Here is a 19,177-nt window from a genome sequence, read left to right as displayed (position 1 = left end):
GGTGGTCGTCGTTCGTCTAACGAGTAGGGGTCGTTCTTCTGAAAGGGTGGTGTTGAGGCTGTTCATCTGAAATGATGGTGATGATTTCGTGTTTATATACATATTGTATAATAATATATATGAGTATTATAATTTATTAAAAAGGATATTAATATGACATTAATATTTTTAATAAATAAAATGGTGAAATGACGGATATACCCTCATGTGCGTTGCACATGATTAGATTTAACGAAAAATTTTAGCTGAGTTAGGGCCAAAGGACTTAACGTGAAAAGGATTTGAAACATGAAGTATGTTTTCTGCTATTTGTTTGGCTAAGAGCATTCTCATCCTATTCTCTATAAATATGTGAGGGAAGTTTGTAAATTATAGGGTGGGGTGATGAGTGGTTGTGAGTGTAAATTATAGGGTGGAGAGAGAAATGTAGTGATTTTTTGTAAATATGGGGAAACATTGTTTTCCCTATTTATTTTTTAATATTTGTTGGATTGGTTGTGAGTAGAGGAGAGAGAAAACTGTAATGATAAATGTATAAAAAATACTATTTAATTAAGCATGAGAGAGAAATGTAGTGTTTTTTAGTGTAATTATAGGGATAGAGATGGGGAACGGATTGAGAATGCTCTAAAGGACGTCCATTGAAAAACCGTTTAAACGTAGATGACGTCTTTTGCCAATTTGTCTTATAAATAACATAAAAAAGAACATTATATATAAAATTAGCATGAATAAAACACGCTTTTGTATTACAATTTCGTAAGAGATGGATAAAAAACTCCATGGATCTATGGAGGCTGAATGAATGTGTGAGAACAAAACTGTCATTCATTCGTAATTTCTTCTTGTATTTATCATCTTAGAATATATATTGATTTAAATAAAAAAAAGTAGATATGATTTCATAAATATAAATGTTTTGATTATATTGACAAAAGGATAAGGTTAAAATACTAAGGACATCAAAAATGAGAAATGTGAGAATGAATCTAATCAACTAATCTTATATTTGAATGATGGGGATTAATTTAAGAACAAAAAAATTGACGGGAAGAACATGAAGGTAATAACACACTTATGTTGGTTTTCTCTCTTCACATGCAATGCACATGTCAATTCCTCTAACATTTTAAAACGTCTATAACTTTTTAATACATTTTCTAGAAAAAAAATCACCATAATAACAATTGATTTTTTATCTTTAATATTAATATCATATTTTTATATAAAAATAAAAAAAAATTAGTGAGTTCACGTGGACGTACTAGTTCACGTAAGAGTATACGTAAAATACCAAAGGGGGTTATCGGAAAAAAAAAGATTTGTCTAAGTCACTTCGTTTCTTTTTGTCTGACATCAGGAATAGTCGGGATAGCTCAGTTAGTAGAGCACAGGACTGAAAATCCTCGTGTCACCAGTTCCCCTTTTTTCGTCCCCATGTCACCACACCGGCGGCATGGGGACGAAAAAAGGAAAGAGAGGGATATGGAAAGTTTCAAAATAATCATATAGAATAAAATTGCTTCGGGGGTCACTGTGATGTGGCTGAATGTGGAGCAACACGCCTTTGATCAGTAGGTTATTTAGAACTTTTTTATATTGTGTTATTGGTTGTTCATTGTGTTTTTCTATGTATTGTGTTATAGATTTTAGTCATTGTGTTTTTCAATTAGTACTCATAATAAAGATAAAAAATAAAATAAAGATTACTTGTTTGTCATCGTATCTTTGTGCTCAACATTTGTCTTTCTACTTATCATTGTGTTGTAGTCATTGTGTAAAACATTCATGATCTTTTGTTCGGGATCGACGTGTGCCATTCACTTAATTTGAGAAAAATAGTATTATGCTCATCATGTATTACGTTCAAGTAATTGTGTAATATGTAGTTTTCATTGTGTTTTACGTTTCAGGTTATTTTGTTATATGTATTCAACATCGTGTCTTACGTTTCAGGTTATTGTGTTATATGTATTTATCGTTGTGTTTTACGTTTCAGGTTATTGTGTAACTAGTTTTTATCCCCCCGTATTACGGGGGTTGTTTTATATTATTTGTTTTTAATATTTATTTATTTTTTGAATTTTTACTTTTTTTATTGTATGAAAGTTAATAATACACTTATGGGTTGATGATAAATTGTTTCACAAATAAATGAGATGTTATAACCCGATTTAAAAGCTATATGAGTTTGATGAGACCCAAGACCCGTTTATTTTTTTACTATAAAATCGGTTTTTTAATTATAAATTATATATCTTTTTTTAAAAATAAATCATATATTAATTTTTAGTATATCCCTACTTTATAGGATTTTTATATCAAATATTTTGTGAGATTAGTTTTTAATTTAATGAGATATTATAACCCGTTTAAGAAATATCTTGGTATGATAAGACCCATACCCGTGAATTCGGGTCAAATGAATGAGAAGCCTCCATTTAAAAATTAAGCAAATCTGGTGACTCCAAAAAAAGAGGGAGCGACCACATCGCGACACATAGGATTTTTATGTTTTCGTTTATATATATTATAGATAGATATGTATTCATCATTATTTTTTTAGGTATTAGATAATTTGTTGTTATTTTATCATTATCTTTACATATTATTATTACATAACAATGTTATTAGTGTTTAAAAAAACACAATGATGAGTTGAAAGAGACAATGACGAAAAAACACAATGACAAACATGACACATGATGAAAAAAGACTCAACGGTAAGCAAAATGACATAATAACGTAATTTTTGTTTTAACTTTTATATAACAAAATCATACTCATATTAAAGATAAAAGATTTTTTATTATTATGGTGAATTTTTTTTCAAAAAAGAAATATTATATGAAAATGTTATAGACGTTTTAAAATGATGAGAGAATTAACATGTGATTTGTATTATTTTTATATATTTTTTTCTTTTGATCCCCACTTGACACATGACAATTTACTATGACTTCTTACACTTCTCATTTTTGTTAGACTTTGTAGAATAGCTCAATCCATTGACATAAATACCGGCATATTCATAATCACATAGCTTTAGGTAATTAGTTATTTAATTAAAAAACGTATTAATATGTTTTGACTATACTTACATAAATATGTTTTCATTAAAAATAAAATAATAATTTGAGCGGGAAATTTAAGGTATGAATGAGTTTGAAAGATAATTATTTTTCTTTTATTAAAATAGGTAGATTATCGTTAATTAAAATTAATTAATTAATTAATATGTGATTAGATCTAAAACATGTGATTAAACACTTGTCAATTCATGAAGCTGGCATTGGATGCGATCGATTGATCGATCACAGTACGTGACAGAAGACAACCCATTTCCTCCAAATTATCAAATTCCATCAAACACCAATTTCTTATTATTATTATGAGCCTCTTCGGTCTCGGCAGGCAAGAACAACAATTTCTTTCTTTTTCTTTTTATTTTATTTTATTTTTCAGGGTTTAATTTCATTTCATTTCTTCATCTGGGTATCTATATTACCTTCATTTATTATTATAGGAAAATTGAGGGCCTTTGTTTCTTTGATAATAATAATATTATTATTAATTTATTGATTTGGGGTTTTGCAGGAATCAGAGGACTTTTTGAAGAGGTATGTACCCGCCTCAACACCGAGCAAGGCGGGTCAACCCACAAGATAAAGACATTATGAAGGCACAAAGCCAAAACCTATGCGCATGGCGCATACAAAACATGCTCAGGCATCATATGCCCAGGCACACATATGCTCGCGCATCACATATGCGCGCGGCGCATCAGCGCGCGGCGCATATCACATGCTCGTGCATATCACATCTGCCCAGGCACACATATGCTCGCGCATCACATATCCGCGCAGCGCATCAACGCGCGGCGCATATCACATGCTCGTGCATATCACATCTGCGCATGAAATATCTGCGCGTGAGAATAAAGAGAAGACCTCGCGCATCCTCAGGATGGGCGCATATCACATATGCACATAATCGACCTCGTCCTTATCCAAATCAGGATTAGGGCAACCTTGATTGTGCACGTCAGACAACCTTCCAGAAGGCATCTTTTTAAGGAATAAGAATATGCTGATGTTGACAGCTGCCAAATGAAAGGTCGACAACTCAGCATGACACATGTGCTACCACGTGATTACAACCAACGAGAAAGCGCCAGGTGTCCCAGAGGACACGTGGCGCAGTGCGATTGGAGGAGGCCAACGAGGTTGAGCCTAATCAGTGGAAACCCTGGCACTATAAATACAGCATCAACTCCACTTTGATGAACACATTCATACTCAATCATTGACAGTTACAGGTAGTGATATCACATTCAATCATATTGAATTACATTCACTCACAGTCAGTTACATACAAACACACAGTCTCACAATCAGAGGGTATTGAGCAATTAAGCAATACTCTTGAGATTCTCTTACACACATTATCATCTTCTCCACAATATACTGATTCTCACGCCGGAGGGTTACCCCAAAGAGGACCCCTCTGTCCCTTTCTGAGGGGTAAGTAACGGCGCTGTTCATTTTGTAGGTGGAAGAACACTGATCCAGAAGAACCATCGGTGAAATAGTATAATCACACCCGAGGAAAGTAGATCTGCTACCAGTGAGTAGATCCACGTTTCTTCATTGGCGCAATCCACTGTTACATCGGCAATCAGATCTAATCAGATCTACAAAAAAATCAATCACCATGGTTTCTGGCGTTCGTAACGTTGATCAAGCTCTGGAGGATATTGAACGTGAGGGTGTTAACGACGGACAGCAGGTTCTGAGGGTTCCGCGTGATTCTACGCGTACCACCAGCAACCGTCCCTTCGTCACAACCCCTCACGGCCAGACTGAAACTCCTCCAGACGATCTCGCGTTACAAAATATGGCCGGCGCGAAACTGAAAGGACCAATGGGTCCAGAAGAAGAAACAAATGATCCGAATGAATGGCTCATAAACGAGCAGCGGCGTCTGATGGAAAAGTACAACGAAATGGTCAAACAGAAGAAGCTAGCCGACCAAACACAAAGGCAAGCGTTTGATAAGCAGACTACAAAGAGGCCGCGCGCGCCGGAAGAAGGACATTCTGTTCACACTGCACACACTGAGTTCAGTGATGAAGAAGTGCATAGCATGAGGAAGACGCGGGATACTCATGCAGGAGGCTCACAGCTCCGCGCGCCTGTGAACATGGCGCCTGGAGCCAGAGCAGATCTGGATCTGCACATGCCATACAGCCCACCGGTCAGAGGGCAAGTGGACGTAACCACACCCTACAGACCAGCCATCTTGGTAAAACACTCAAAGTTTACTGCGCGCATCGCGCAGGCTACCATCCAGCACAAGACCAAGATGCCAAGTGGTCTGGGCAAATATGATGGCACAACAGATCCAGATGACTTTTTGCAAGGTTTCTATAACACGGGAAACCTAGAGAGCTGGACGATGCCAACATGGTGTCATATGTTTGCTCGCTGCCTCACAGGCGCAGCGCGGGTATGGTTCGAGAGCTTGCCGACTGGGCAAATTGATGGGTTCGAGGAACTATTAGAAAAGTTCCAAGCCCACTTCGTACAGCAGCGCAGGCACACGCGCGATCCTGATGACATAATGCACTGCGTACGCAGGAATGATGAAACGATTGAAGATTACATCACTCGTTTCAATCAGGAGTCCCTGGCAATCGGGGGTATAACTGAGCAGCTCCTGCGCGTGGCCTTTATACAAGGCGCGCGCAGTGATCAATTACGACGAGCTCTCATAAGCAAAGATGGCATGCCCACCACGTGGGCCAAGTTAATGGAGGCATCGCGAGTTTTCGCGAGAAATGAAAAACAGATTGCCCAAGATAGGGCAAGAGAAAGAGCGCATCAGGCTGAATCACCGCGCAGTAAAAAGAAGAGGGCCAAACAGAACTCTGTATGGTCCAGGTTGCAGCCAACAAGTTTTTCTTCAGCAGAAAAGCAAGCGCAACCAAGCTCACCCCAGCCCCAAAAAGATGTTCGTAATCGCGGGGATGGTGACAAGAGGGAGGGCGGCAGAGATCCTAGCAGACCTCTGCCAAGAATATGGACTCCACTCACTAAAACACCTTCACAGGTGTTAAGTACTGAGAATGTTCAATTCAAGCCCCCCAAGCAACTACACTACAAGGGACCGCAAAACAGTGGCAAATATTGTGAATTTCACAGGTCCCCGGGCCACAACACCGACGCATGCCATCATTTAAAGGATGCGATCGAGAAGGATGTAAAATCAGGCAGGCTGGCTCACTTGGTGAAAAACCAAAGAATAGAAGATGAGCAACCGGAAGGAGCCTCTGCCAGCAAGAAATACAAAAGAATCTGTGTGGCTGAGGGGGGACGACAAGGGCAGACGTCAAAAAAGAGAAGCGTGCAAATCCACGGAGATTGGCGCGAGCAGCAAGTCATCTTCCCAAGAATCAGGGGAGGCCCTTCAATAAGCAGTCCTCTCGTCATCACCACACACATTGCTCATTACGAAGTGTCAAAGGTCCTGGTGGACACTGGAAGCGAATCTGACATTATGTATGAGCAATGTTTCAGAAAGTTAGACCCGACAGACCAAGCGCGGCTCGAAATTGTGAACGCACCAATCTGTGGTGTTTCAAATGAAATCATCCATCCCCTAGGCCAGATTCAGTTTGAACTAACTATGGGGGATGATGAGCACAAGCGAGCCGAAGTTGTCAACTTCTTGGTCTTGCCCACCACGTCATGCCACAATATGATCCTGGGTAGGGGAACGATTGCCCAATTTAATGCTGTACCGTCGCCAGCGCACGGCGCATTGGGGTTCCCTACACCAACAGGCGTAACATTTGTTTACCGCGATCATTTGTGCGCAGTGACAAGTACGCCGCGGGAAGGGAGAATGAAACTTCCAATGGCAGACAATGCGCCAGAGAAGTGGATTTTAAACCCAAAATTCCCAGAGCAAACGGTCACAATTGGCGCTACCATTTCAGACGAAACGAGATTGAGAATGAAAAGGTTGCTCACAAAATACACGTCGGTTTTCGCGTGGCAACACTCCGATATGACGGGGGTCCCGCGAGACTTGGCGCAACATTCTCTTAACACGTTCAAGTCGGTGGAGCCAATTGCTCAGAAAAAGAGAATCATGGGGGATGAAAAGGCGAAGGCCATGAATGAGCAAGTTGAGGACCTGTTGCGCGCAAACATCATCCGCCCGATCCGATACCAGACGTGGGTAGCCAATCCTGTGATGGTAAAGAAAAGCAACGGGTCATGGAGGATGTGTATTGACTTCAAGGACCTCAACAAAGCATGTCCGAAAGACTGTTACCCCCTACCAAACATCGACGCAAAGGTGGACTCCGTGGCGCCATTCAAGCTCAAATGTTTCCTGGATGCCTACAAAGGCTATCACCAGATTCAAATGGCACCACAAGACGAAGACAAGACGGCCTTCAGGACCGACAAGGGTGTTTTTTGTTACACAAAAATGCCCTTTGGTCTAAAGAATGCGGGCGCCACCTATCAGAGACTTATGGATTCGGTTTTCAGTGAACAAATCGGAAGAAATCTAGAAGTCTACGTTGATGATTTGGTGATCAAGAGCAGGGAGGAGAGACAAATGCTCAAAGACATCGAGGAAACTCTTCAGCGACTAACGGAAGTTAACATGAAGCTCAACCCGAGCAAATGTACTTTCGGCGCGGAAGAGGGGAAATTTCTTGGTGTAATGGTCACCAAGGATGGTTTCAAGGTGAACCCTGAAAAGGTGGAAGCCATCCTTGACATGCCTTCACCATCCACCATGAAAGAGGTTCAGAAGCTGAATGGTAGATTGGTGTCAATCAACAGGTTCCTAGCGAACCACGCCAGCAAATCTACTCCATTCGTTAACACTTTGAGGAATTGCTTGAAGAAGAGCCAATTCAAGTGGACGCCTGAGGCTGAGCAAGCTTTCAGTGAGATAAAAGAATGTCTCATAAAGCTGCCCGCGCTCACAGCTCCACTTCCTGGCGAAACCCTTACATTGTACTTGTCAGCTGGAGACCGCGCTATCGGCGCAGTATTATTGGTGGATCGCAAGGGGATCCAAACGCCAATATACTATGTGAGTCGGGTGCTGACAGACCCTGAGACGCGCTATTCCATCATGGAAAAGTTAGTTTTGTCACTAACACACGCGTCGCGCAAGCTTCACAGATACTTCAATGGTCATCCGATTGAAGTTCTGACAGGTTACAACATCCAGCAAGTCTTGCGACGCCCCGCGCTCTCCGGAAGGCTGACAAAGTGGGCGCTGGAATTGGGTGAGCACACGATCACTTATAAGCCCCGTCCAGCAATAAAGGGTCAAGTTTTGGCGGATTTCATCACGGAAATCCCAGAGGGAAAGATTGAAGAAGCTCAGCGCGAGGTAGACCCTCCGCGAGCAAATGATGAAGAAGATGTTTGGAGGCTATTCACTGATGGAGCCTCCAACAGCGAAGGGTCCGGCGCAGGCCTCAAACTGGTGGACCCTGATAATCATGAATATACTTATGCTATTAGGTTGGACTTCAAGAGTACCAACAATGAGGCTGAGTATGAAGCCCTGCTGGCTGGTCTGCGCATTGCGCGCAAGTTTGGAGTTAAAAGACTAGAGGCACATGTTGATTCTTACTTGGTAGCTGCACAGGTCAATGGCCTTTATGATGCCAAGGAGAACACCATGCCTCTATATCTAGAGCAGGCAAAAAAGCTCGTTGAGCAGTTTGACTTCTTCAAAATCATACACATCTCGCGCAGCGAAAACAAGTCCGCTGACGCGTTGAGTAAGATGGCATCAACTAATTTTGATCACTTTGGCAAAGATGTCATGGTGGAAGTGATGAGCAACCCGTCAGTGCAAACGCAATCGGTCTTTGTAATTCATACAACCCCTTCATCCTGGATAACTCCAATAATGGAATTCCTGAAGGAGGGGACGTTACCGGACGATCGCGCACAGGCGAGAAAGATAAGACACAAGGCGCAGAACTATGAACTACTTGATGGTACATTATATCGACGCTCTTATCTTGGACCGCTCATGAAATGCCTGGATGCTGAAGAAGCAAGCTATGTGATTAGGGAGATTCACGAAGGAATCTGCGGCATACACGCTGGCCCGCGCATGGTGGTTGCCAAGGCAATGAGCTCGGGCTACTATTGGCCAGGCATGTACTTGGATGCGCTAAAAGAAATACAAAAATGCAAGGCATGTCAGAGCTACGCGCCAAACACCATGCGGCCAAAGAACAACTTGATTCCGGTGACCTCTGCATGGCCTTTCCACAAATGGGCCATTGATATTGTGGGGCCCCTGCCGCAAGCGCAAGGGCGAGTGAAATTTTTGGTAGTGGCGATAGACTATTTCACAAAATGGGTGGAGGCCAAGCCACTAGCAAAAATCACAGCTGAGGCGATGAAGCAATTTATCTGGAGCCACATCATTTGCCGTTTTGGCCTTCCTATGGAAATTGTGAGCGACAATGGCAAACAATTCACTGACAGGAAGATATCCAGCTGGCTCAAGGAATTGCACATCAACCAAATCTTCACTTCGGTCTACCACCCTCAGGGGAATGGCCAAGTGGAGCGCGCGAATCAAAGTTTGTTAAATGGGCTGAAGAAAAGGTTGGAGGGAGAATCCCATTCTTGGGTCGAAGAGTTACCTAATGTCCTGTGGGCGCACAGGACATTAAGCAAAACTAGCAATGGCGAATCCCCGTTCAGCCTAACCTATGGGACAGAGGCTATGATCCCAGCAGAAATTGGATGCCCATCCCATAGGGTACTCATGATGAGCAAGACTGATAACGAGCGCGAAAGAAGATTGGACCTTAACTTGCTTGAAGGGCGCAGAGAAGCGGCTATCATCAATGAAGCCAGATACAAGAAAAAGCTGGAAAAATATTATAATCAGCGCGTTAAAGAGTGCCACTTCAAGAAAAATGATTTTGTCCTTCGAAACAATGAAGCTAGCCGCGCAATACCCCCAGGAAAAATGTCCCCCAATTGGGAGGGACCTTATCAAATTTCAGAAGATTTGGGGAAAGGCGCTTACACTTTAAAAGATTTGAATGGAAAAAAGATACCGCGCGCGTGGAACGCGGCACAACTTAGAAAATGCTTCATGTAAAAGTTCAAATATGTAATCAAGGCTTTTAAGCCATCATGAATGATGATTCGCGCTATCTTTCAATATTTGTTCTATTACCTTTGCATACATGTTTCACACTTCCTTTATTAATTTGGAGCAATATGACAACACTATATTGACTTCAAAACGAAATAAAACGAAGTAAAACATACATGCGCGAGCCTTAGCTCAAACGCGTTAACGAGTCTTAACTCTAAAACGTCAGGGCCTTAGCCCAAACCTACGAGCCTTAGCTCAAACATGTTAAGGAGTCTTAACTCTAAAAACGTCAGGGCCTTAGCCCAAAACAAAGAGCCTTAGCTCAAAACACTCACAAACATCCATCTTACATCCCGCGCAGCCTGATCATAAAAATCCTTAAACACAACTAAGGCAAAGTACATGCCATATCATAGTTGTTAAGGTCTCAGGTCGAGGTCGCGCGCGGAATCATAGTGGATATCTGAGTAACACATGCTGACATGTAATGGCTAAAACTCATACTTCCATATTAAAACCGCGCGACCTCGACGCGCAAAAAAGGAATTGAGAAAATATATCGCGCATGTCAGCATAAACAAGATACTGCGAAACCACTTACAAAATAGGACTATGGTTAAGTGAATAATTTCCTTACAACCTTGTTCTTATTTTAACGTGCAAGCATATCTTATATCTATACAAGCAAACATGAAGAGATGAATGGAAATGCGCAAGATGTGAAAAAGGGAAAACAAGTTTCATTCCATAGCATTGAAATTTACAAGTATGATGGGTTACAAATTACAAGTATAAAAAATAAAAAAAAATTAGAAAGATGAAGGGCTTCTCAGGTCTCCACGTCGACGTCAGCCACTTCATCACCCTCATCATCTCCCTCAGCATCCGGCGCGGCCCGCTCCTCATCTCCGAACTGACCATAGTCAAGTTCTTCCTCCTCAATGGAGTCTTCTATCACGACGGTGTCAGGAGCAGATTCTTTCGCCGCGCCAGAGCCGCTGGCAGGGGCAACATCCCCCGCGCCACCATCATCGCCACCAGCCCTCTCGCACTCATCGAGCAACTTCTTTAGCGCGCCGAGGTCGGGCTGGTCAGCAAGCGCAGCAATCTGCAAATCAATAGAAAAGTATTGAGTACAAAACACTTGAAAAATTAATCAAGTAAAACTCATTAAGGTCAAGGTACCTGCATAAGGATGGGGATGGGAGTATTCATATACTTCTCCCCCACCGCGGCCATGTCCGCGCAGGCCGCGTCGCTCTTGTAAGGGTACTCGGATGGGTTCTTCTTCAACATACCATATTCGTACCCATCCGTAAACCCTTCAGCTCGACCCACCAAGCGAGCGGCAGCATTGCAGTCCATCACAAGGGCCTGAAACTCGGCGGAATATTTCATCGCCAAAGCGCAACGAGTCATGCCCTGTGACACCAGCCATTGGCGATCCTGCGCGAGGCCAGCAACAGACGTCTCGAGGGCAGGAACCTGTGAGTTTAATAACTCAACAGTTTCCTTGGTCTTTTTTAGCTCCTCTTTATCAGACGCTGCTGCCGCCAATATTTTTTCTTTCTCCGCCTGCGCAGCATCAAGTGCTTCCTGGCTGGACGCTGCCGTCGCCAAGGCCTCATCTCTATCGGCCTGCGCGGCCGCCAACTTCTTCTTCAGGCGCGCGACCTCACTCTCCAGTGATGATTTCTCAGTGATACTCTGGACGATAGCTTGGTCACGCGCCTCAGGCTGCTGTTCCAAGACACGCACTCTCCGCGCGTACTTGGCAACTTCGGCCTCCGCCACCTGCTGCTTCTCCCGCACAGCCTGGAGCTCATGCCCGCGCTTAATAAAGGCGGTGTTGGCACTTGCTCTATTTTCGCTGAGCTCCGCCTGGAGTTTCTCAGCTCGTGCGCGAGCATCAGAAAGGTTCCAGGCAGCCACCTTAGCCTCTTGCTGGGCTGCCACAAGAGCATCGCGTACTTTAATATAATCGTGATGAAGCTCTTGGGAGGCAGCAAAGAAAGCTGACCCAGCGAAAATGTGATCGTTGAGCAAGTCAGCGCAGGTGCGCTCCTCCTGATACCTCCTTTCAGTAGGAGGCACGACATGAGCCCAGAAGTCCTCGCATACGCCCATGGATTGGAAGGAACTGTCTTCATTAATATTCCATCTCGGGCGATAAACGTGGTCACCTTCCTACAAAACACAAGAAATGTTCTAAGTCATAAAACATACTTATATGGAGGTACGCGCAGCGGAGCAACAAATTAAAACATACAAGCGGGGATGAAGCAGAAAAGTCAGCACCAGCCCCACCAGAAGTCTGCGCTGCGAAGTCTTGTGGCATCGCAGGGCTGGCGCGGTCTCCCAAGGAGTCTTCAGCTTGAGCCCCCTCATCCTCCTCATCTTCTTCGATAGGCCTCTTCTCCTGCGACCTGGAGGGCTCCAAACCAGCCTCGCGGAGAGGGCTGTGCGTAGGAGGAGGCGAGGGAGGTTTCGACGCCGCCAGTTCGGCGCGCAATACGGCTTCCTGCTCCTTTGTAATCCCAATAAGGGGAGACTCAGCACTAGCAGGAGCAGGACCAGAACCAGCGGCGCCGGCAACGGCGCCAGGAGTGTCGCCAGCAACTTGTACTCCAGCTACAACTCCTATGAACAAATCAACAAGGAAAATTGGTTTACGACTGAATCCAAAAGAAAAAATTCAGGAGACAAATGTGCAAAACATACCTTGGCGCAATTCTGTTCGCGCGGCGAACATCGCCATAAAGTTCATTCTACCCTTCTCAGAGGGTAGAACGGGGGACTTCGAAGCAGACCCCGGCGCAGCCTCAGCACCTTGTGGCGCCTGCGGCTGATCTGCAACCGTCGCCGGTCCTGCAAACATTCAAAGGAGCAAAGGTTTAATAATAATTCAATCAGATGAAGATAAGCAAAGTATACCTGTCGCAGGCGCGGCACTGCTTCTCTCTTCAGCCGCGCGAACGGAGGAGGTGACGCCACCATACCTCAAGTGGACAGGAGGTCTGCCCACTTTCACAGGCAGGGAAGCTAAAGAACCCATGGTGGTAAACACCTGGGTTTCCTTAGGTCCCTTCGTTTGAGCATGGGGATGAGCGACAGGGGTGTCATCTTTCTTTTGTCTCTTACTGCCCCCTGCGCCTGATTTCCCCTTAGCTTTGCGCTTTAGTAGGGGCGCCTCCTCTTCCTCCTCCTCCTCCTCCTCCGCGAGCTCCAGCTCGTAGTTCTCCAGCGCATCTACCATACATGTAACACAAGTGTTAGCAAAATTTGGTATTCTCAAGGAATAAACATAAGTGTGAAGGCTTACCAGGCGCGTCGCCATCAAAGTCAAATTCCAGATCCACTGGGATGAACATGTCATCGAAGCGATCTGGGAAACAAACCTCCCCAGCGCCAAGCGCGACGGAGCCACCCTCCACTTGATCATCATAAGCGGCGTGGATATAATCCTTGGTGACTGCGCAAAAACAAGTCAACTGATATCAGAAAAAGAATTATGTTTGCGCAGAAAAAGAAATAAAGCAATGAAATAAACTTACACAACCCGTCGACTTGGATAACGGGCTCAAGCGCGCTGTCGGCCCATAGCTTACTCATGCCGACCCCCACCAGCGCCTCCTCGCAAATTTTCTTCGCGGGGGATGGTTCATCGGTCAGTTTCTTAACCCAGGCGCCAGTTGGGTTCTTGAGGACACCCACATCCGCAGGCGCAGAAGAGATGGAGCGCATGGTCGTACGGATGGGTATCACACCAGCCCTTATGTAGAAGAACCTCTCGGACCAGTCATGAAGGCTCTTGAATGAAACAGTGGAGCACTTAACCTTCTGACTGCGAGGAATAAAGGAGATCCAAGAATCTTGGATCTTGGGCTTGTAAAAAAATTGAAAGCGCCGAGGGGTGGGCTCCTCGCGCTGTGATTTGCACATGAACTCGAAATGAGTCATGCGCACAAGTCCAAACGGATGGACTTGGGATATATGAATCCCGAAAAACCGTAACACCGCGCCTACAAACCTTGTCATCGGAAGACGAAGGTTGCAGTGGGTGAAAAAATGGGTGTACAGCGAAATATAGACGGGAGGCGGGTCCGCCGCCGTCTGCCCGGCCACAGGCAACATGCAGCCAAACAGGGTGGGAAAACCCTGAGAGGCGATGAGGCTGTCGAGATCAACCTGCCTCAATTTGCAGGGGATTTCATTCCACCTTTTGGTGGCCTTGGTCCTCCCTACTTCCTCCGATGTGGTCTCAACAACCCTCTTCCCCTTCCCCTTTTGCTTCAATGTCGACATTACCACAGATTTCACACGGCGTCTTCGAGAGGCAATAGAGGTGATTGAGGGGCTAGACGAGTCTGAACTATCAGACATACAACTGCAGCAGCAGATAATCGAAGTTTCGAAACGATGAAAACACTCAATTCAGAATATGAAAGACAGAAATTCGAAAATTAGTAACAATGAAGATGAAGATAAAAAATTTCCTAAGGACCTGCTTTTATAGGCCCAGGAGAGAGAAAAGTGGTAACTGATGGGATTTCACGCGCCCCCACTCGCAGGTGTAAGCCAACGAGGGCGCGGCACGTGTCCCTAACACTGTTGAGGGGACATAAAAACGTAACGGACCTGCCACGGAGCAGAGACGCGCCCCCACTCGCAGGTGCAAACCAATGAGAGCGCGACACGTGTTCCAGACAGCTGTGCGAGGGGACATGAAAGGCAACTGTAGCACCTCGAGCACACGAAACGTCTGACACGTTTACGGCGCACGACACCACCAACCAACCACGTGTTTGGACCCTTCGTTTCAACCAAATGGATAGAACTTCGCGCAACCATGGAAAAAACCAGGAAAACGACAAAAACCCATTAAAAGACCAAAATCAGTAAGTCTAATATCTATCTTACTGCGCTCGCGCGACATAAGACACACATTAGACTGGGGGGGCTTGAAGAGGTATGTACCCGCCTCAACACCGAGCAAGGCGGGTCAACCCACAAGATAAAGACATTATGAAGGCACAAAGCCAAAACCTATGCGCATGGCGCATACAAAACATGCTCAGGCATCATATGCCCAGGCACACATATGCTCGCGCATCACATATGCGCGCGGCGCATCAGCGCGCGGCGCATATCACATGCTCGTGCATATCACATCTGCCCAGGCACACATATGCTCGCGCATCACATATGCGCGCAGCGCATCAACGCGCGGCGCATATCACATGCTCGTGCATATCACATCTGCGCATGAAATATCTGCGCGTGAGAATAAAGAGAAGACCTCGCGCATCCTCAGGATGGGCGCATATCACATATGCACATAATCGACCTCGTCCTTATCCAAATCAGGATTAGGGCAACCTTGATTGTGCACGTCAGACAACCTTCCAGAAGGCATCTTTTTAAGGAATAAGAATATGCTGATGTTGACAGCTGCCAAATGAAAGGTCGACAACTCAGCATGACACATGTGCTACCACGTGATTACAACCAACGAGAAAGCGCCAGGTGTCCCAGAGGACACGTGGCGCAGTGCGATTGGAGGAGGCCAACGAGGTTGAGCCTAATCAGTGGAAACCCTGGCACTATAAATACAGCATCAACTCCACTTTGATGAACACATTCATACTCAATCATTGACAGTTACAGGTAGTGATATCACATTCAATCATATTGAATTACATTCACTCACAGTCAGTTACATACAAACACACAGTCTCACAATCAGAGGGTATTGAGCAATTAAGCAATACTCTTGAGATTCTCTTACACACATTATCATCTTCTCCACAATATACTGATTCTCACGCCGGAGGGTTACCCCAAAGAGGACCCCTCTGTCCCTTTCTGAGGGGTAAGTAACGGCGCTGTTCATTTTGTAGGTGGAAGAACACTGATCCAGAAGAACCATCGGTGAAATAGTATAATCACACCCGAGGAAAGTAGATCTGCTACCAGTGAGTAGATCCACGTTTCTTCACTTTTCGTCCAAAAAAGAGTGCACCTTCAGGCACTAAGGTTACATTCTTTTATATTATTGTCACAATCAGTAAATGTCATATTTTGTGTTGTTATAATATATAAAGATCCAATTTTTATTTTGTAGGGTGCACAATTAAGGCAACATATTGATGCCACTTTGGGCAGTGGAAACTTGAGAGAAGCTGTGAGGCTTCCTCCTGGAGAGGATTTTAATGAATGGCTTGCTGTCAACAGTTAAATAAATAAACATCTTATTATTATTATTATTATTATTATTATTATTATTATTCATAAATGAATGAAATTGTTTTGACTTTGAATTCTTTGATTTGCAGCTGTGGATTTCTTCAACCAGGTGAATCTTCTTTATTGAACCTTAACCGAGTTCTGCACACCCGAGATTTGCCCAACCATGACCGCAGGCCCAAAGTATGTTTTTTCTTATATTATAACAATACATGAATCTTGAATTTAATGTAAATAAAATTTACAGATATGAATACCGATGGGCTGACGGTGTGCAAATCAAGAAACCTATTGAAGTCTCCGCTCCAAAATATGTCGAGTATTTAATGGATTGGATTGAATCACAGTTGGATGATGAGTCCATATTTCCTCAAAGACTCGGTAACTATTCTGCCTATAACGCACCGTTGGAGTAATAAACTGTTTCGCGTGACGTTGGTTTTTAATTATTCTACAGGAGCACCGTTTCCAGCTAATTTTAGGGACGTTGTGAAAACAATATTTAAACGTTTGTTTCGCGTATATGCTCATATTTACCATACACATTTCCAGAAGATTGTGAGTCTTAAAGAAGAAGCCCATCTAAACACTTGTTTCAAGCATTTCATATTGTTTACATGTGTAAGTTTTCTTGCATCATCACCAACAACTTGTTTATTGTTTGTTTTAAGATTTAAGTGTGTTAAGGTTTATAATGTTTTGATGTGCAGGAGTTTTCTTTGATTGACAAGAAGGAGCTGGCCCCACTTCATGAGCTTATAGAGTCCATTGTCAGTTATTGAAATACCTTTGTGTTTTTCATATCCATAACATAAGTTTGATTGTATATGGGAGATGAATAAGGTGTCGTGGTTACGACTTGCGAGTTGTGCTAGATGTTATCTAATGTAACTAATGTTATATATTGCGCGCGTGCTTTTGTTTTTGGTTGTTCGTGCATTGTATGTAACAAAGTTATAACACCATTAACGGTCCTCTGCGTTCGGATCATCGTTTACTATTATTTTGGTAGACAAATGTACAAGGTTACAAATCCCTTACCCTTACCATGTTTTTTTTTTCATGCTTCTAATTTCGGTCTAAACTATCAAATGAGTAGAACAAAGTTTCTCTTTTTGTCGGTTTGGCCAATTTGACCAAATCATGCCGGCTTGTCTAATTTTATGTTTCAAAATATGGCAACCAAATCATTCACTTACCAAATAATCAAGAACAAGGTTCAAGTTAGGGTTAGTTCATCTCTTTTCACTTGTGCTTTTTCTTTAACACGTCACATTAGTAATGTTCATTAAGGCACAAAAGTACGTGTTGATTTGATATTAAAATAGGATTAGTTCATCTCTTTTGACGTACGTTTTTCTTTAACATGTCGCAGCAGTAATATTCCTTCATTTTCACACTAAAAAACAAAATAATACCCTTTGATTTGATATTTTCACTTGTGCTCTATGAACCTCACATGTGTACTTGAAGGCTATGTTCTGTCATAATTCATAACTGAGGTCTATGAACCCTGCATGTGTGCATTGACCTTCACAACTGAACCTCACATATTCATTTAAACTCCAAGAATCCACCTATGTGCTTGAGGGCATTGAACCTCACATCTCCATTAAAGGTTTATGAACCTCATATGTGTACTTGAAGAGTTGAAGGCTTTGGCCTTCACAATTAAGGTGAAATGTTTGACCTTTCATAACTAAGACCTATGAATCCCACATGTGTGCTATAAGGCACTGGCCTTTATAACTAAGGTAATGACCTCACATATGCATTTAAAGTGTTGTGCATATTTTGAACTCAATGAACTTCACTGTTTATAACTTTTTTTGGAACGACAACTTTCATTAAACCACTAGCGAGACGTTAGGATAAAAACAAAACGGAGAATTACAACAAAAAGCTACACTAATTATGCCATCAAATACTAATTAAAGGATAGCGGTTCTTGATCCAAAGGTAGCCCAAAGACTTAACGTCATCCAAAATTTTACTTACGTTGGCCGATTTGTTTTCAAAGATAACTTCATTTCTTGATTTCTAAATACACCAACTAGCCGTAAGGATAATCCTGTGAAATGTTGTTTCCTTCCGATGTCCAAGGTTGCTAGACTTGTGCACCGCAAGAAGGTCCCGCACCGAGAAAACAAAGATTGGACCACCTAACCTACAAACTGGCAAAATGACAAGAGACTAGGAGATGATGCACCGGTTCTTCTTCTCCACATAACCTACAAACCACTTGGAACACCTTAATCTTTATTTTAGTTAGACCCCTAAGGGTATAAATCTTATTCATTTCGGCCTTCCAAGCAAAGCTGCTGGTATTAATAGGAACTCAACTATTCCAATGTGAAACAAAGGAAGAGACTAGGTATTGGGCCTTGAACAAAATGTTCTTCATGGAGGCTAGAGCCAACCGAGAAAGACGCGATGGGTCATTGGGCCACTTCCAACGGTTTGGATGTGAACCCACCACCACCTCTTGTAAGAGCTGCAAGCGATCGTCTAGCTCCCTGGATTTACATTGAGAGAGCGAAGCCCTAACCCACCATCAATCAGCGTAAAACAAGATTGCACCAAACAACCGGGCTTTTTTTAGTAGAAAAAAAAAAGATTAGGAAAGTGCAGCCAAAGAGGCAATTGAGCAACCAGTGAGTCGAGCCAAAAACGAATTTTATCTCCCCTGCCTATTTCACTATTTATAACTGAAGACTAAAATCTCTGCATAAGCCATAAGGCGTTTTGCAAAAAACATGCC

General features: G+C 43.2%; 1 pseudogene across 1 annotated transcript; it reads left to right on the top strand.

Moving 5' to 3' along the window:
- The first annotated feature begins 3,360 nt into the window (after positions 1-3,360).
- On the top strand, positions 3,361-17,385 carry LOC143602201 (MOB kinase activator-like 1A; annotated as a pseudogene). Its single transcript, XR_013147789.1, has 8 exons — positions 3,361-3,414; positions 3,598-3,613; positions 16,174-16,206; positions 16,295-16,403; positions 16,506-16,599; positions 16,664-16,797; positions 16,874-17,037; positions 17,127-17,385. The product of XR_013147789.1 is annotated as an MOB kinase activator-like 1A (transcript).
- Positions 17,386-19,177: the final 1,792 nt, after the last annotated feature.

This window comes from Bidens hawaiensis, unplaced genomic scaffold (genome assembly GCF_021521415.1).
Source record: "Bidens hawaiensis isolate Kalapana, Puna unplaced genomic scaffold, B.hawaiensis_p1.1 tig00058113_1, whole genome shotgun sequence".
Taxonomy (NCBI): domain Eukaryota; kingdom Viridiplantae; phylum Streptophyta; class Magnoliopsida; order Asterales; family Asteraceae; genus Bidens; species Bidens hawaiensis.
Note: the sequence above shows the minus strand (reverse complement) of the source record. Positions and strands in the feature narration are given on the sequence as shown.